Here is a 20455-nt window from a genome sequence, read left to right as displayed (position 1 = left end):
AAGTCCCTCCCAGCTCTAGGGAAGGAAAGGAAAGGAAAGGAAGGGAAGAGAAAGGAAGGGAAATTACTTTCCACTTTGCTTCCCCCTCTGCTAACTCTGCTTCTCTGCAGATCTTTCCCTATGCAGGAGACTTACCCCTTGATCTTAGCTCCTTTATGTTACACTAGTAAAAAATATTAAATTATTAAGATCCTTTATGCGGTCTGAGCCACATCCATGATTGGACACTACATCTCACCACCAGGCAATTTGTGTTTAGCCAAGTTTAATCCACCTTTACTAACAGAGCTGCAATGAAAAAAGGACACTTGCTGCTTTGAGTTGTACTAACAAAAGAATCAGGAGCATTCCCAGGGAATCATGACAGTCCAGACTGTCAGGATGTATATACCCTTTTAGCATCTGTGGCTTGATCACCACTGCCTTCAAGCAGTAGTGAGGTGTAGGGTGTGCACGGGGGTACAATTTTCTACCATTAGTCTGTTTTAGCCAATGAATATTAAATGCAAGGTGCAGTGGGACAACTTCCAGGGGCAGGCTGAAGAAGCTGTAATCTATGCTTTCCTCAGACCCTCTACTACCCTGTTGGGAAGCAAGAAACAGAAGTTCAAACCTGCTGTGGGGAGTGGGGAGCTAGAACCCAGGTCTCCTCCCTAGGGAAGTATGCTAATCACTAGGTTATTGGGCTAAACCATAGGAGTATCCTTCTCTTCTATCACCCTGCTGTATTTTCAAGCCCTGATTTTAAAACACCCCCCTGCCCCTAGTAGTCAAAAGGAAATCTATTACCCATGGTCCATTTCATCCTTGACCTTCTGGCTAAAGCTTTCAGCAAAGGGGGTTCTTCATGGTGGTGACTCCTATAATGAGAAGGCCAGACAGTAGGAAGTGGATTCAGACCCACAGTCTATTTTACATGTTCTCCTACATTTTAATCAGCAGTATGATCTGTACTCTACCCCGTGACAGGAAATTGAGAGTCTGTGAAAAAATTCAGTGGCCATTCTGTCTGATTGATCAGAGAGACCTGTTGCTGAAAAAGTTTGTTCACTCCAAAAACCAATTTGGAGATGAAGGAAAGTCTAAATAAAGTTTCCCCAAGTTGTCCTTCTGAAAAATATGTTCACTTCCTGCTGTAGGCTCAGCATACAGTTGGTTGGAAAGATTTCAGTCGATTTTTTTCTGTAGAAAATGATTGGATTACTCAATATCTTGATCTTTCCAAAAATCAAGAAATATGTTTTGATTTTAAGTGGGAAAAAGGCATTTTTTTTTCTGTTTTTTATTTCTGGGGTTTTTTGGCATTTCTGGTTTTTATTTACCCTTCCCTATATTTTCCAGTAGAAAAGAAGAGGGTGAATGGGAAGGTTAAAATAGAAATCTGAAAAACTGATAATCATTTTTTTACATTTAAGAAATAGGAAAAATTGCATAAAATGTGTGTGTGTGCGCGCGGGAGTGGAGGGGAGGGGAATAATTTTGATCAATTGCCATAGAAAGCCTTTTATGAAAATTCCATTTATATGTTAGCCCTAATTCTTAAATGTGATAGGATCACAGAAAAGTAGGGCTGGAAGGGGCCTCACAAGGTCATCTAGTCCAGCCCCCTGCTCAAGGCAGGATCATTTCTGACTAAACCATCCCAGCCAAGTGTCTGTCTAACCTGCTCCTGAAAATTTCCAGGATGTTTAGATTAGAGACTAGGAAGAATGTTCTGACCATTATGGTGGTCAAGCTTTGCAACAGGCTACCAAGGTTGTGGACTCTAGGTAGCCTGTTCCAGTGCTTGACCACCATCATGGTCAGAAGGTTCCTCCTAGTCTCCAACCTAAATTTCTTCTGCTGCAGCTTAAATCCATTGTCCCATGTCTTGTCCTTTATGGCCATAGAGAATAGTCCCTCTCTAGCCCCTCTATTATTGCCCTTCAGGCATTTGAAAACTACTATCAAAGCACTGTCCCCCATCTTCTCTTTTCCAGACCACATAATCTGAGGTGTTTCAGTCTTTTCTCGCAAGTTCCCATGACTCCAACTGTTTTTATTACACTGTCCTAGACTCTTTCCAGTCTGTCCACATCTTTCTTGAAGTTTGCACCACAAAATCAAAACAGAGTACTCTAGATGAGGCCTCACCAATGCTGAATACAGAGGAAAAATTACTTCCCTAGATTTGCAAATGACACTTTTGTTAACAGGTTGTAGGGTTGTCATGTGTCATTAACAGCTATGTTCTTTTCCACTTCATCAGTGAGTAACGTGATTCTATGGAGAGAATATTCCAGAGAAAGATATTACAAAGAACTAGGTAGAATAATGGTACAAATGTAAGTGGTTGTTTAAGCAGTAGGAATAGCTATTGGAAAATGATACCCTTACTGCTCTGCTGGTTCATCTTGGGTGAAATTCTCCCTGTGCAGAACAAGGCTAGTAGCTTAATAAAGTCTCACGCAAGCCACTGGAAAAATGTCACCAAACTCAAATCAATCAAAATTAATTAATTAGTTAATTAAACAAACAAAGGAATAAAACAAATATTAACAAGGTCATTATTAGCATCAATTCCTCAAGATATTAAGCCCTATATAAATCTCTACTAGAACTGAGCCTAAATATGAAGTGAGACCAGGATAAAATAGAATAAATTTCTGTGTGCTCTTACATGTGGAGAAAACAAGGCATGCTGGGGCAAAGTAATTTGCGCAAAGCCTTTTGAAAGATTAGTGATGGAGCTTAGAGCAAAAGTTAAATGGTGAGGAACAATCCAAATTGCAGTCTACTAGTCAACACTCTTTTACCCTGAGAACAAATAAGTGGTGAAAGACTAGAATATACTATACTTTCCTGGCAAGCATAGGAAGGAAAAAATTACTCTCAGACAGCTTTCTATTATTGTCTCAGGTCATATAAACCAAATACACCTCCACGAGTTAAAAGGAGTTAATAAGGCCATAAAATAAGCCTGCAATTCTCTCTAATTTAGTTAAATTAACTTGGTTAATTGGGGCCACCCATATACATATCAATAAAGCCACCATGAGAAGGATATAGTCTTAAATGTAGAAACTTGGGAACATACAGTTATTATGCTACATTATTCAACATTCAGCATCAGGACAGAAAAGGGTGGTTTTGAGAGGTGCTGAGCAATTCTAGTTCCTTTGAAAGGTATTAGGATCATCTGTGTGAGTGTAGACTACTTGCAAGGGTAAGGTCTGTAGAATCCGATACTTAAATTCACTCTAAAATGGAACTAACCCTGAGGCCAGTAGAGTGGCTTAAGTGGAACTGATGTGGGATGTAGGTTTTTGTGTAGGTAAAGCATTTCACCCCTTCATTTTTCTTTTTTTCTAAAGACTCTATTTCCATGTACAGCAGCAGTTCAAGCAATGTCTAGAAATACCAGCACTTTAAAGTCACAAAATCTAACTTCCACCCTTTTCTCACCTAATCTTAGAATCCAGTTATGATCAAAAGAAGCTCTTGAAATAACAATGAACATTGCTTCAAGATATCTGGAGAGGACTGAGAAGGAACAGTACTGGAAAATAAAGTTTATCTTGATTTATGCAATGGGAAATCCAATGAACAGAAAAAAAATGCACCAAGCAGGAATCTTTCGTGTTCAAGTTCTAACTCTTCTGAAAATTCTTTCAAAACATATCTGAGGAGAAATGTTAATTTCCCAGGGTAGAATAAAAGGAAAATCAGCAAGTGGCATATTAACATATTTCTGATTACTTTCCAACCTTCCTTCAAAAGTAGCCATTATGATGAGTCAATGAACTAAGTTGTGTCTATAAGGTAAGTAGTTTATGAAACATCTCATTCTTCTCTAGGATTAAAGAAGATATTTGTTAGAATTTCTCAATCCAAACTATTTCCATAAATCTAGCCCATTTAGAAAGGAACTCACCACATCAGATTTCTGTCTATATGAAGTTAAACTTTAAGTATTCCAATGAAACTTTTTTATATTGACTTGTAAATTCCTTGGGAAGAAATTATCTTTATATGTCTCTACACCACAGTTGAGTGGAAAATGGGCTTTTCCATCATAGAAATAATGCTCCTGTTCTAGCACAGTGTATAGTTAATTACAAATTACAGCAGCTCCATCAACAGGGCTTGAGAGCCAGAGTGTGACTCTATAGCATGGAGGTTGGCCACTCAGGATATAGCATATCCAGGTCTGAAATCCTACTTTAAAGCATATTTGATTATTTATACGAAGTGCAAGAGCTCCAAGAGGAGAGATTAGGAGGATCCATCCCAATGTAGCTAATTGCCTGATGGTCAGGAACTCAATAGGAATGTGATAATACAGGTTTGTAGCAAGATAGGAGCTGGAAATGACCTCAAGTGATGGTATTATTCATCCCTTGACTCTGATGCAAGATCAATTAAGTGTAGATTTCCCCTGAGAGAAGTTCTTCTAACCAGTCTGTGTAACCCACCAATGCCAAGATTCCATTGGTGGGTTTTAAGCATAGGTTGGACAACTGTTGACAGGTATATTTATGTTCTTGAACTGAATTACATACACTTTAGTCTCTGAGGCGTTATCAAATCTGGGCTGAGTCTTGCTCAGATTTTGACAAGAAATTGCCCTGTACCTGAGAACCTTTCCTAAGAAAAGTTTTGTCAAAACTTAAATGGTCCTGAACACAATGCAAGATGCAACGAAGTGACTTTTCCAATCCAAACCTCCAATTCTGTCCAATGATTCTCAACCAGCTTTAACTGCAGAACACCTAATACAGGGGTCAGCAACCCCCAGCATGCATACTGATCATGATGCACAAAACCATTTTGGTTTGATGAAACTGAGGAAGCCACATTCCTAAAGAGAATGCCACACGCTTGAAAGAAACAGGTGTCCATGGCTATGGAGCCTGGGCATGGGCCCCTCAGTGCTTGCTTCTTTGTCCAGATGCAGCCTTCAAGTCCATTCATAATCCTGAACAATCAGATGCCAGGGGCAGCAGCAACCAAGGGCAAGAAGATAAACTCCATTCACTGTTACCCCAGCAGCCCAGCAACCCCATACAGAGCCCTCCACCCCAGGCTGCTTCTGCCTTTGCAGCCTGGAGACCAGGGCTGGGCTGTGTCTTCATGGAAACACAGATTATTAGGGCTAGTAGGGACCTCCAAAGATCATCTAGTCCAACCTCCTAAAGCAGAATCATCTCAGTCTAAACCATCCTATGTAAACCATAATCTAAAAATTCTACATAAGAATACTGTCAGCATGAAGACCCCTGCTCCTCCACACCCCTGGCCCAGGAAGGCATCTCCCAGGGTGGCAGCATCTGCAGCAGCTTGGAGCTACCTCATGCCACTCTAGTCCTTTGAAAGGAGCTCTCAAACAAGTGCAATTGAACCAATTCCTAACTTAGGGCAAGCTATCCTAAGGCTGTTAGCCATAATACTGAATCCAGGCACCAAGTCATGTGCCTTTGAATACCCCAGCTCCCTGGGATCTCTCACACTGCACAGTGCGTGACAGGACAAGGCAAGGCAGGGTTGAGTGGTACCAGCCCTTTCAGAGCTACAGGACCTTATGCAGGTGGGGGAGAGGTGGGAGGAGGAGGGAATCAAGCTACTTCTTACTGAACTGCCACTTTGAAGCAGCATGGGGAGCAGCACTCTGCAAGGTCCCTCTCCCCAGCAAGTCCAGGCTCAGCCTTGGGCGGTGGGGCTCTGGAAGCAATACGGCTGCAGGGCCCAGAGGTTTGATGAGCCAACCCAGGGGGATATTGCCTAGAGGGTGCTTGCCCCGCCTGTCTCCCTGCACTCTGTCTATGTGTGCCTGTCTGGGGGGTCTGGTCCTAAATAAGCTCCCTGCTCTTCACACTCCCTAGCCCCAACCCCTGCTGCCATGGCAGAAGTGTCCAGGAAGCCTCTTTGCAGCTCCAGGAAGCCAAAGCCAGAGCCTGCCGGGGACCCTGGCAGAGCAGTGATACCCATGCCCCAGCCAGACAGCAAGGGGCCTGCAGGGCTCCCTGGTATACTCTCCAGTGCATTGTGGCTCTGCCATGGACCCAGACAATGTCCCTGGCCCCATCCCCAGACATACAGTCTGGATGCATCTACAGGTGTGGTCTATCAGCGGGGTGGAGTGGGGGGCTTGTTTCCCACCAGGACTACTCAGTCCTTTGCCAAGTCTGACCCTGCGTGGCCCAGCACAGGTGCATACACTGCCCTTGGCTCCATGCAGGGACCTGTGCCTCCACTCCGCCACACAGAGCCATAGCCAGAGCTGTGCTCCCCTCTTCAGCCCCTACCTGTGAACTCAGCTTCCATGGTCATGCATGGTCATAGCAGCTGTCCTGGAAGTCACAGGCAGCACACCACCAGCAGCTTCATATCCACATGGATGAGCAGGGTGGAACAGGCTGGGCCAGTGAGAGGGTTGGTTGCCTGGCCACTGTAGCTGGAGGTGCTGCTGCTGTACCTGGTGCCCACCACACTGGGGAAGGAGGAGGGCAGAAAAGCTCTGGCTTTCAGAGGGGCAGCTACGTGCAGGGCTGGACACACGCATGGACACACCTGGGGCCCAGATAGACAGGGGGCCCCAAAATGGTGAAAATAATAATTATTATCATTGTCTCTGGTGAAGCGGGGTCCAATACTAAAAGTTCTTCCAGGGCTACCAGAAGTCTAGGTATGGTGCTAGGTGCGGGCCAGATACACTTCTCCTTTAGAGGGACAGTCTCGGGCCGCATAGAATCACTTGGTGGGCTGGATCTGTCCTGCGGGCCGTATTTTGCCCACCCCTGCTCTGGCAGGTCGCAGGCAGAAAGCGTTTTTTTAATCTGTTGAAGCTGGTTAGGGAATGCATCCTTGGATTTCAGGTTCAGGGTAAGACTAAGTTATTGTTCTGATAGTTTCTTTAGTTTGTTTACCCTTTACTCTCTGTCTATATCTTCACATATGTTTACTAGTTTTTTATGCTGGTTCTTATTTTTTACAGTAAATCCTTTCTATTACCTTTCTATTCACTTGTCCATGATACTTGTGATCAAAGAATATTTGGCCCTTTAGACTTGCCCCTTCTAGAGAAAGAGGGATCCATCTTTTCTGGGTGCATGACTGGACAAGGGTGTGATCCTTCTGTCTGACAAAATCCTCTCTGCTAAGGGCTGGCAGCCCTCTGGAAAATTTCAGCTGGTCCTCAGTGGTCAAGCAGCAGATATCAGAGAGGGTTTTGGCACAGAAGCATACTGCAGAAGTGTTGAAGCACCCTGGGAGTGTATCTCAATAGTGTGCCCAGGCTGCATCCAGGGCTGGGGCACATCAGACCTGGTTTCAAGTGCAGGCTGTTTTCAACACAGACTGGTGTGCTGCCACAGTGGAAGCTGAGCCACTTCTTTGCACTGCTACTTCTCGTTGCTTGGCTGCTGTGTGGGTAAAGCCCCCTTGTTGCTGAAATGCCACCAAAGCCCCTAACTGCTGGGCCAAATTAAACGGTTCCCTGAGCTACATGCGGACCACAGGCCACAGGTTGCCAACCCCCGACTTAAGGGTATTCTTGAGGCTCAAACTCTACTTGTGGCACACGTGTTCCATGTTAGCCACCCCTGCTCTACAAGATAGAGGGAGAAAGAAAACAAACAAACACCAAAATAGTCCCACCTTTCTCAGTAAAGTCTATTTTACACCCATTTCACAAGAGGCTGGCAACTGCCACAGTAATAATGCATCCAGTTAAAGTGATTTTTTCCCCCTGAAATGGTAATTATACCCTTTTGTGCGGAGCTGAGTCTGTATTCTTGAAGTGCAAATGTTGCAGTGATATCAAAGCTGTATTTCCAGTTGTTTGTGCTAGAATATCCAAATTCTCCAAATGGAAAGACCTCTATGATTTTGGGACATGATGCAAAGAGATTGAAAGAAGTATCTTTCTGCTTTGGTAAATAACATTTTCTTAGCAACTGTTTATGATCTCAGAACAATAGCAGCCTCTGTATCCAAAGCAAACCTTGCCAGTGTTGCGAGGGAAAAAAAGGAAAGATCTGAAACAACTGTGTTTCTTTAACCCATCAAGTCCTGTGCTTGGGATGATGTGGGTTTTTCTTCCTTCAGGAGTGAAGTAATACAACCTTGTTTGATCTACATAATAAGGAGTTGCCCAATGCAACTGCAGCCCTGGTCCTTCGGAACTGGCTCAGAAACACCTCCTGCAGAGCACAGGCACCATGTATGAATGCTGGGGCACAAAATAATTCCTGTCAGCTATTATATATTTAAATGCCAAGGCATGTTTTTTACTAGCACTCTATTATTCAATAACATTAAACTTCCTTAAGTAATAATTTTCATTAGAATATTTTAAAGCCTTTTTATATGAGGAAACAGAATCCAAAATTAGAGATGGTATTTAGCTAATAACAGTAATTGCAGCAAACCAGAAAATGAAAGAGCTAATGCAGTGCAAGAGACAAAGAAACCACTCTTGCCAGCTGCATGAAACCATCAAAATGCAATGCATTTCTGTAGAGAATCTTCCCTCTGCATTTTGCAGTATTAGCAAAGCTTCAGAGCAATCCCAATACAAATGAAAAACAGGGGCACAAAGGGCCAGACCCAAATCATTCTTATATGTGCCTGTATTTCTATTGCAACACTTAAAAAATGAGATGCCTTAGCCCAAAAGGGAGATCTAAATCAACAGGGTTAGGCACCGAGGAATCCCATATGGCCCAGTGGAGAGAGCTAGATACTTTCAGAGGGCAGTCCAGAACACCTAGATATGTAGTACAAAGATACTTCAAGATGGCCAACAGGAAACACTAAATACAGGGATGTGCCTGTATTGCTGTTTCCTCTTGCGTTTAAAGGCCCAAATCAAGGCTCCATGCAAGGCACCTACTTCATCTGAGAGTCCACAGTTCCCATCAGGTAGGCATCCAACACATACTGACAGCAGCATTCAGTTCCCTAAAGAGTGCAGAGCACATAGAGCATGGCTGGTGGTGGTGGCACAACAGCTAACAGTTGGGTTAGAGTACTCACCCCAGAAGTGGGAAACCTGGTTCCTCTCATTCTGCTGGGCAACCAAGAATATGAGACTCAAGGGACCAGATAGTGAATCAGTAGCCCTGTGAAGAGAGCATTCCCTGCAACTGGGGAATTTTTGCTTGTGCATTAGGCAGTCATTTTTAAACACCCTTCTCCCACCCTAACTCTGTGGCAAGGATGAGAACACAGAAGGTAAGAAAAAACATGAGTGCTTTCACAAAACAATAAAGTGTGCGTGCGTGTGTGTGTGTGTGACTCCTCTGTAATAAATGGCATCAGTTTTACCTCAAAAGATGATGTCTGCTCCTATAGACAGGCAGAAATCTAAAGCTGCAGTGCATAAATAATACCATAACGCTCTTTTAGCTATATACACTACACTTAGAGGCTTGTCCTTTTCATAACTGCAGGTATCTGAAGGACTGGGATGGTGACTATTGAGGATAAGGACTAGTCGGGATGGACAATTTTCAAATTCTTACCCCTTCAACGCCAGGAATTATATCACAGAAATGTTCATATACATAGTTCAATTCAGTCTTGGGAACTACCAACCAATTTCACCTCTTTCACAAGATGACTTATACTGAATAATATTGAGTTGCAATGAAAAAACAACCTATTCTGCACAGCTATTGAAATGAAAAGGTCATATCAACATGCAGTGGGTGGAAGTTGAAAAGACAAATTTCAAGCTGGAAATAAAGTGAACGTTTTAACAATAAGGGTAATTAACTTTGGTCACAACCTATTAAGGAATGGGATAAATTCTCCGCTGCCTAGAATCAAGCCAAGCTGTCTTTCTAAAAGATCTGCTTGAGTTTCACTGGAAGCATGACATAAGAATCAATGGGTGAAGTTCTTCAACCTGTCTCATTCAGGATGACATATTAAGTAATCATGACAGCTTCTTCTGGCTTTAAAATTCATGATCCATGAATCTGTAATAGCCCCCAAAATCTGCAGTGCATGCCTTCTTCTAACTTTCAGTTGTTCAGTAGTTTTGTCAAGGTTTTTGCCAGTCCTAGCTGTCTGGTATGTAGTTGGTTTTGTTTTGTTTTCTGTAAGCATGTCAGGAGTCACTGTGTGCATTTCTAAGGATGTCAGCTCTAAGCTTTTCATTCTTATTGCCTTTAGGCATGTGTAGACAAAATGATATTTCCCATTTACGCCAATGCAGCTGTGTTTGTTTGCATGATCCAGGATTTCCCACCACTTTAAAAGTCCATTTAGCTCCTTCAGCTAACACTTATCCAGTTACGCCGCCCCAGCTATGGATTTGTTTCCTCCAAACAGCCAGACTCCAAAGACTGCTAATTAATCCCCTTCGCCACAAGGTGACACTGTGTTCCAGCCTTTACCTAGTAGGAGCTGCTGTGTGGGGTTTTTTTTACCCTTGCTCAGTCCCCACTCCTCACCCCTCCCTCCTTCTTCACAGAACACAGTGGCCACAGGTAGCCATGTGGCTCACAATTTGGGTCTGGAAATTATTGTTTTTATTCTAACAAAAAGAAATTGGGGGAGGTAAGCAATCAATATTCCCATCTTAATTTACTACCCCCTCTTAATTCTTCCACCCCCCTGCTACCTATAGTCTATGTCCTCCTGCCCCCACCCATGTACCCACCTGTCCTCCTGCCCCCACCCATGTACCCTTCTCCTGTCCCCCCCCATGCCTCGCCACCATGTGCTGCCACTGCAGTAGGCGTACCTACCAAAGACAACTCCAGCAATATCACTGTAATGGTAAGTTTTTTGCAAATAGTTTGAAACTTTGGAGTGAGTGGCTACATGACTTCCTCCAGTATTGCGTACCTTCTGAACTTCACCAGATTCCATTTCGGAATCATGACCAATAGTCCAGGGGCAGGACACTGCCTGCCAGACACAACACCCAGGATATGCAGCGTCCCGGGTGATATTTAGGCAATAAGTCCCACCAACCTTGTGGGGGGAGAGGGGGAGGGGAGCGAGAGTCCATTTATTTTACTGTGCTCCAAATCCTCGTCATCTTCCTCCCCTTACTCTTTTCCCCTCCCTGTAGAAAACTTTCATGGGTTAACTCACTGGGGGCAATCAGTACAATTAAAAAATGAAGATTTGTAGAAGAGTAAGAACGTATACTGCAGTTTCACAGTTGTTATTTATTTAGTTATTTTAATATTGTGTATATATTTTGTATTGTAAAGGTGCTGGGGAGGAAGATCCCGCCCCCACCCCCTTTTTGCATAGTACTTTCTGTTATCTTTATTTGAAATCTTAATTACTTTTATCATCATTTATTACTATTATTTAGTTTCATTTTTATTTATCCCTTATTTTCACAAAAGAAGAAAATGCACCGCAACCCCCTTTTTTGAATAAAATGTTTTATTTTTGCTCTATATATGTGTCATGTTTTCTTTGATAGGCAGAATTGGCATGCAAGGCCAATCTGGGGGTGGAGAGTTGGGGTTAACGCCTGCTGTCGCAGCTCCAAAACAGCTTTTTTTTCCCCCCGATCTCCTGGCAGTTTTTTCTTTGCAGGTTGTATTATTATGGGAGGTGTGGTGCAAAAATGATTTTTTTCTAATGCTTTCTTGGTAATGCAATGTTTTCTTTACAACATCATGCATGCTGCACATTTTGGAGCCAGGTTTGCAGACCCCACCCAGCGAGCTGCAACCCACTCCCCGCCCTGGAGAGAGCTCATCAGATTTTGGTCAGGATTGCTTTTTCCTCCCTTGTCATATCTCTCCCCTCAGCCTTCTCAAATGACAGGGAGAAGGTGAGAGGGAAATGAGGAGCAGCACTCACGAGGCAGGCCAGGGTAATATGTTCAGCTACCTCTAGTCTAGGCCTCTGAAGAATCAAGTATTCAAAGAAAACATCATTGTGGGAGGACTTTTAATCCAAATTCAAAAAATTTCTCTGCATTTCAAGTGATAGCACCGGAAAAGTCCTGCCACGGCTCTACACTAGGTATTTGCATGTCTTTATCAGATGGGTCTCAGATACCTCGGGGAGTCATCTAGAAGGAAGATGCTAATCAGCCAAAGCCAGGGTTTCAAAAAAAACTCTGCTTCCTTATAGAGAGGCCAGAAGTGTTATCCAGCATATGGCTATCCCCAGATATATTATTCAGGTGCCTGAAAGGGAGGCCAACCAATCTGAAATACAGGCCCTGACCAGCTCTGTGTCCAGCTTGGGAAGCTACTGCACTCCTGCCCCTGGCTGGCTGCAAACCACTTCCCTGCTCCCAAGTCCATGCCTTGAAATCAATCAGAAGCAAGTACAAATCAGCATTTTTTGTTCCTCATCTTTATTTTTTTCACAATAATATTTTAATATCTCAATTTATACAGACCATTTTATGAACAATCAGGACTGGTTCATAAATAGATATCTACAGTATTTGCTGTGCCAAAAAACCCAGCTGTATTTAACCAAAAAAGAAAAATTGCACTTTGAGACTAATAACTTTTCACACCCTTTCAATATAACATGGTCACCTGGTATTTTTGGCACAGGTGTCAAGTTGTATTTTTGTTACACAGTTTTATAAAACACAAGATTTTTATATTTTGTTCATTAAAATCTGAAAAGTCTTAAACAAACCTAAAACTTTGGTACAAATCTATATAGCTACAGTTGCTGAATTAAATAATATACACACATGGTTTAGGTCTCAAAGCCTCCTGAAAACTAGACAGAGCACAGTTGCTTGTTATTTTCCACAACCATTTTAATCTTATGCTTTACCAGTCTGTATGTGTATGAAGGATTATTTATGACTACATCCAACACTTTATATCAAATCCTAGCATATAAGGATGAGAAATAGATATACAACAAAAAGATTGGATAAATCAGAAGGGGTTTCTTGGTCTTAAATTCTTCTCCAACCAGAAATGAAGCAGCACCATATGCAGCCCAAAAGACTCCGAACAATTTTATTAGTGTAGATACAACTTCAAACGATCCAACAACCATAAGGACAGATGCTATTACAATGAATGGAAGTAGAAAATATCCTATCACACTGATAAGTTGACCATATGCATCTTCTCCTCCGGTAAAAAAATTGTCAAGGATCCAAATATCCAAATAGTTATAATCCAAGAAACCACCTTGAATTTTCCATATAATGAAGTCATAGAGAAGAAGAGAACAACTGCCAGAGGACCCCAAAAATCAGGATTGTCTCTCACTACTTGTCTATTAAACCCAAGTGATGGCATAAGCACACATCATATTTTGCAGTAAATATCTTTCAGATCAATGTCTAGCAGTGGGTGTCTGGGGACAAGGAATGTTCCTTGCCAGAAGATGGATGAATAAAGTGTTTTGTTTTTTATTTATATATGTGTCATGTTTTCTGTGATAGGCAGAATTCGCATGCATGGCCAATGAGGAGTGGGTGGGGTCATTTTCAGAGAGCTGATGACTGCATGTCTTCTTTGAAGCCATGGCATTACTGGAAAGAGTTTCAGGGTGGACTGTTATTGCATGGAGGGAGGTTGACTGCTTAGCCAGTGCTAGTGTGCAGCCAGCATTTCTTGCAAGAAAGAAGACTAAAACCACACCCACCCCCAGCAGCAAACATGGACCTCCCATGTTTAGCCTTTAGCAACTCTTTAAAGACTTTAGCAATGCATTACAATGTTGCCCACTAGAAGACAGGTGGGTGAGTGGGTGGGCGCATGACTCGGGGTGGTGGGGGAGGAGAGGGGGAGGCCACAGGCATGGTCCCAAAGGGGCCCCAGGAGGGTTTCCTTGGGTGATGTATGTATGTATGTATGTACGACACCCTGAAGGGCCGTGGCTATGACGTGACAGTGGATGCGCTCATTGTGGGGACGCTCGGAGCCTGGGACCCCAGCAACGAGAGCGTCCTCCACGCCTGCCGCGTTTCCTGCCGCTACGCCAAGCTGATGCGCTGCCTCATGGTGTCTGACACCATCCACTGGTCCCGTGACATCTACGTGGAACACATCATGGGCCACCGCCAGTACACCAACCCCTCCAGACGAGCCGCCGCCGGACCAGACCCGGAGGACACCGCCGCCTGAACTGCACCCCTCCCCCGCTCCACTTCGTGTCGAGAGGATTTCGCTGCCATGGATGACGACGCCCCACCCGAAAAGGACCCCCGCGATCGGACTTTATGGACTGAGACGCTTTCTCCAAGCCACTTCCTCCAATATTGCGGACCACTGTAACGGGTATGTGTGTATTTATCTCCTTTCCCTCTCAGCGTCGCGACCACCTCCTCCCCTTCCCCCTTCCCACATCCCCCCACCCCCGGGCTTAGTTGGCTAACATTGTATCGTATGTAACCTAGTCCCGTTCCCCTCCTCTCTCCCATCCCTCGATTGTTAGTCCCTCGCTTGGGCGCTTTGTATTTCCATCTCAGCTTTGTCATCTTTTTCCTGGATTCCCCATCCAAAACATCTACTAATAAAAGTCAATCTGTTACAGATAGTAACTTTCAAATTGTTGCTGGCCGCAAAGCTTAGGGAAGGAGGGAGGGATGGATGGAGGGGAGAGGGAGGGAGAAAGGCAGACAGGCAGGCAGCCCCCCTTCCTGGTTACTGAACATGTCCCAGCAGGAACACAGCTGGGTAAAGTGGGGGGGAGGGGAGAAGGCAGGCATGGTCCCAAAGGAGCCCCCTCAGGTGGAGATGGATGGCCCAACTCAGCTGGCTGGCTGAGTCTGGCCAAGCTAATATCTGTTATTTAGTAACTTTTGAATTTTTGCTGGATCCAAAGCCTAGGGAGGGAGGAAGGGATGGGGAGAGAGAGGAAGGGAGGGAAGCAGGTGTCTATAGTATAGTTTTATAGAGGTTTTATAATATTTTATACTGTAAAGATGGTAAGGAAGAAAATCCCCCCCTTCTGTTATACTACTTTTTGTTATCCTTATTTATTTAAAACCTTCCTTCCACAAGTCAGACAAGAAACTCAAGCAGACAGAAGCCTCAAGGAGACTGGTGGGTGGGTGGGTGGGTGGTGCTAAGAGCCCTCAGGCATGGACTTACATGAACTCCAGGAGGGAATGTGCAGGAGGGCTTGGCCAGCAACCAAGAAGAAAGCCTCCACATTTGTGCCCAGCAACAGTTTGCAAATTACAATTCCATAATACTTTCATTAGTAAACATGGCCAACAACCAGGAGGAGGGTGAGAATAATATAAAATGGATCTGCAAAATTTATGCAACTCTTACTATACTCGAGCTGATACTCGGGCCAAAGTCTGCGAAGAAAGCCTCCACAATTCAAGGAGTAGACAAAAGAGAAGCCTCCACAGTACTTGTGGCCAGCAACCAGGAGGAAGGTGAAAGTAATATGAAATGGACCTGAAGAACTTGTGCAACAATTCAAGTAGGCAGAAGAGAAGCCCTAGAAGTACTAGTGGCCATCAACAATTCAAATATTACAGCGTGTAAAGCCAATTCATAATTCTTAAGTACTTAATAATGTACATATTTACTTTAGTATGCATTCGTTACATAGTTATTATGCAGTTCTTTACATGCTTGTTTATAGCAACAGTCACTTGATAGTAGGCTAGTGAGGAATCTGTCACTCAGTGAACATGAGTCCTCTCAATGATACGCTTTATAATGCATAGTGTCATATTGAAAATAGCCTCAGCTCAGGTGGAGGGTGAGAAGAAAGCCTTGCCCTCCTCCTGGTGCGGCATCAGGATCAGAATTTGGTACATTTTGGAAAAGAGGTACTTTTCCCCAAGACAGAAGCCCCAGCCATGAGAAAAGAGGGACGGAGGGAGGAGTTTGCTCATTATCATGGCCAGTAACCAGGAGATGGGCAATCACTGTCCCCAATTCTCCCACTGTGGGGAAAGGGGCAGGAAGGGAGGGCACATAATCACCTGCCTTATTCTCAGTATCTGCTTTTTCATCATAAGGAATCGAACTGCAATTATAAGTCTATATAACGTAAGTTTATATCATACATTGGCTATATATATATGGTATGTGCTCAAGATGTGTGGTATGCATGCTTCAGGAAGCAGCTAGGAGGGTGGGGAGGGGTGATAAGGCATATCTCCCTGCTTTGAAATGCTGTGATAAGGAATTGAACCATTTAATTATTATTGGCCATTAAGAAATCATCATTAATATGCATATTATTACAAACTCTTATTAATATATTAGTATTAGAATTAATATTATTGACTCCTATTATTAATATTACCTGTTATTATATTATTAATCTATAGAAGTCTATAGGATGAAAGTCAACTATAATTATAATGCATAATAGTTCAGTTGTTGAGAGAATCCTAAAGGAAGTGTTGTCATCCTCTTCATCTTCTCGTTCTTCCTCTACTCTTTCTGCCTCTTGTCACACCAACAGGGATGGATCAGCCTGCAGCTAGCAGTGAAAGGAGATCTAAAAACAGGAGAGAGGGAGGGGGCCTAGAAAGAGTATTGGAATTTGTATTGGTGCCTCTTGTGCACCTCATGTACCTTCCTTCATGCCCATAAAATTCCATCAGCCCCTTTTACAATAAATTTGAACTAAACAATGCATCCCCCACAACCAGAGATGACCCTATGAGGGTGACCCTATCAGGGTGCAGGACAGTGGCGTACTGTCGGTGGCAGGAGGGATGGCTGCCCTGCGCATGGATGTGAAGGGAGCACCATTGGGAGGTGCCTGGGGGCACCATCACTCTGCACTGCTCATCTCAACCCCCTCACCACTGAAGCCACTGCCAAAGGTGGCTTGTCCGGGGCATGTGGGAGCAAGGGCAGCCCCTGGCTGCCGGAGACCCACAGTACACCACAGGTGCAGGGTCTTAGGCAAATTTGCCCCCCACTCTGTGCAGAGTTGATCTTGCATGCTGTGGTGGCAGTGTGGGGGGGAGGGAGTTGGCGAGAGTCCGGATGCGGTGCCGGTGGTGGTCCTGAGGAGTTGCCCCGTCCACTCCACCCATCTCCACAGAGCCCCCAAAGCACTGTGCCCGGGTGGTTGCTTCTATTAGCGCCACCCTAGGGATGACCCTACCACACTCAGGGCACAGACAAGTGTCAGGTGTCACTTACCAAAGGTGGTGTGGAGTCAATTGCCATGGCCTCTTTCAAGCTGCATGTCACATAGATGCGATTATCAAATAGCACTTGAAGCTTCGCTGCACCCCACTTGATCAGCCTGTAGTCAATCCTTGGATTAGCATTGCTGTGCCCCCCAGGGGCAAGTCTTGTCACTGAAATGAGTTGTCTCTGCCTCCACTATGCTGTCACCTCTCACCCACCTCAAACCTCCCTCATCAATACAGCAAATGCACATCCTGACCTCTGTTCCCTCAATTTATAGTCCTTTAGCAGGGCAAACCCCCCACCCCTTCACTGGCAGCCTTGTTTTGGTGTGAAAAAAACCCAGACACTCTGGTGCTGGCCTAGAAAAGAGCACAAAAAGAAGGTGGGAAAGTTTACAAAGTCCCTGGGTTTGCATGCAAGCAAAGCAGGTCTTAAACACCATGCTCCTGCCCCCTCCACCCACAGCCAGCCTCACTTTGGTGTTCCAAAACAGAGGAGACAGTGCCTGACACCTGTCTAGAAAAGAGCACAAAAAGAATGCTGAAAAAGCACATTTGCAAAGTTTCTGTCTAGGGAAAATGCAAGGGTTGAGAAAGGTGAGTCAAAGAGCCTCCCTACCACACACGGTAGGCAAACCTGACTGAGAAGGCATAAGCCCCTGTGGGCAACTTTGCAAAGTGCCTGGTGGCTTGCCAAAATGCAAGCCAGGCTTCTGGGAGGTGACACACCGCTTTCCTTCTCCCAATTAAGGGAGGTGAAATCAGAAGCAATATGGCCTCAAAAGTGACTTTGCAGAGTAGGTGCTGGCTTTGCAAAATGCTGGTGTGCAGGCCAGCACTTGTGTATTGTGACCCACCCAAGCAGCCCCTCTGTTAACCTATGGAGCCCTGCTGTGTACCTGTGCAAGAGAGATTACCAACCCCTTCCCCCCGCACCCCATGCAGCAAATGGCAGGAAAAACCAATGGAGAAATGAACCCAAATAATGAACAAAATCCACCTTCCCAACCAAGCAGTATAAGGGCGGATATGGAGACAGACACAGGAAGCCAGGAAACCATGAGGTTTTATTGTTTGGAACACACTATTGTAACCAGTTACTTGGGCTTCTTTGTCTTCACCCTGCCATGACCCTGAATTGCCCCTGTATCCCTGAAATGCAGTGGCACCCTCCTGGAACTGCTGGCAATCGTATGGTGCTCCTGTGACCCCACTGAGTTAGGGGTAACAGGCTCAGCTGTACTTCTCTGTCTGGGTTTTTCCTGCACAGAAGCAAGCTGAGTAGACCAACTTTTCCTCTTTGGGCATGGTACCCATTTATTTAAGAGGTGATTCTGCAGACTCTGAAAGGCATCACTGAAATTTTCCTGTGACCTCTGGCATTCAACACGGCACTCGTCGAACATGTCTTTCAAATTCTGCATGGTGTCTCTCACTTCCTCGAGGATTACATCATTCTTTCACAGCTACTCAAGGAGTTTGTCCTGCCAGGCATCTGTGCATGCTGCTCTGGCTAATGAGGACTGTGCCAAAACCTCAAGCAAGCTTTTGCAGGACCATCGCTGCCTGCTGCAAAAATCTCTGCAGCGCTCTGTTGTAGTGCGACCTGGGGGCTCTTCTGGGCAGCCATGGGTTGCACTGGCTGATAAAGAAAAAAGTAATGGTTGCCTTCCTCACAAGAGGAGGAAAGTACACCCCCCGCCCATGCAGTGCACAAAATGCCTGCAGGCACTAAAACAGACCCTGCAACAGTGGGGCACCACTTGTACTGCCCAAAATGTATAAGTACCTGCTTCAGAAACAAGTCCATGGCTGCTACTGCCCGTGCCAGCTGCAAAAATTAAAGCAAAAAATTAGTTTGGCATCTGTTACCTTATGAGCTATTGAACCCATCCTGTACCACCACTGAAAGAATGTGGTGACCCACCTACAGCAACACATGAATTTCTCCCCCTCCCTCCTGACCCCCCAAACCCAACCAGCATGGCAGAGGCAAGAGGCACATTACAAGACACTTACATGGTCCAACATGTTCTTGGGTCTTGGTAGCTTTAGATCAGCTGCATGAGTTTCTTCCTGACCCTCCACCTCCTCCGCTTCATCATCTGTGCTACTCCATGGAATGGAGGGGCAAACTGGCACTAAGTGTATGATGACTGATGGTTCTTCCTGCCAGTCATGGTCAGCAGGGAGCGGGGAGTGGTCTGCTTACAGCTGAGACATGCTCATGGTTTCACCCTCAGGAGGGGCTGCTGCCACCTCCTCTTCTTCCTCCTCCTGCTCCTCCTTCTCCCTCTCCTCCTCCTGCCCAACCCTGGTGCTGAAAATCTCCATACCCACGTTGTCACCTGCATCCTTGGAGAGAATGATGGACAGCTTGTTGTAGAAGGGAGCAATTGTGCAACTTGCCCCAGAATGAGAGTTTGCATCCTTGGCTTGGTAATATGCAGATCTCAGGGACTTGATCTTGTACTGGACGTGGGTCCAGTCACGATTGTGCCCTTGCACCTGCATGCCTTTTGCTATCTCAACATAAATAGGCTTATTCCTCCTACTTTCCAACCTGTCTATGATCCTTTGCTCTGACCAAATGCCGATTAAGTCCTCCAGCTCTTCCGGGGTCCAGTTGGGTCCATGGGTGTTGGAGGTATCAGCCTCCTGGGCTGTCAACTCCATACTGCTGGCCATGGCTTTCTGAGATGTGGAGAAGCAATTTGTGGTCAACAGCACAAGTGATTTGTGAGAGGGGTCTGGCAAAATTTGTGGGGGAGGTGCCTTTATACTTAGGCTGTGCTTGCATGAGGGTCTTGGAAAATTCCAAGAATTGTGAAGTCATTACCTGTAAGTGTCAAAACACCCAAAGGTGGTGAAGCACCCAGTTTACCAACAAAGACCTGGTGATAGGATTGAGCATGGGGTAAATAAAGCCATTGTCCTTTGGGATGGCTGCTCAATGGCCCAGAATGTTGCAAAAATCAATACATACCTGCCTGCTTGTGCAAAATAATTTTATTGCAGAAGCATAACCCCTTTTCCCTTAAGTAGTGAAAGTTTTGAGTAGCCTACATTACCAAGAGAGGAGTAGGCAAAACATTTTTTGTTTGCAAACTTGATTACATCTGAATACCAGTGGCTGCTAATCTCAGGATAAAAGGATGTGCAAAAGCCCCAGTGCCCTGGGGTGACTTGTTGAAAAAGCAGCTACACCAAGCTCCAGACCACAGAATACCCTACAGTCCCTGCCCCCTGCTTGGTGCAGCCAGGTGAGAAGCCGCTGCTGATGGAGGGGGAAAAATGGAGAATGAGGATGAAATATGTGATGATAGAGAACAATGCAGTGAAGAGTCCTCTGACATGGAGAATATGGAGGACATGGGTGAGCAGGAA

At 44.8% G+C, this 20455-nt stretch overlaps 1 pseudogene; it reads right to left on the bottom strand.

Annotated features, from left to right (window-relative positions):
- Window positions 1–12813: 12813 nt before the first annotated feature.
- Window positions 12814–19756, bottom strand: LOC149866767 (protein YIPF4 pseudogene; annotated as a pseudogene).
- Between the last annotated feature and the right edge of the window lie 699 nt (window positions 19757–20455).

Source organism: Crocodylus siamensis, chromosome 4 (genome assembly GCF_052110815.1).
Source record: "Crocodylus siamensis isolate JL-2025a chromosome 4, ASM5211081v1, whole genome shotgun sequence".
Lineage (NCBI taxonomy): Eukaryota > Metazoa > Chordata > Crocodylia > Crocodylidae > Crocodylus > Crocodylus siamensis.
The sequence above is the reverse complement of the archived record's forward strand: the minus strand, read 5'-3'. Positions and strand labels throughout refer to the sequence as shown.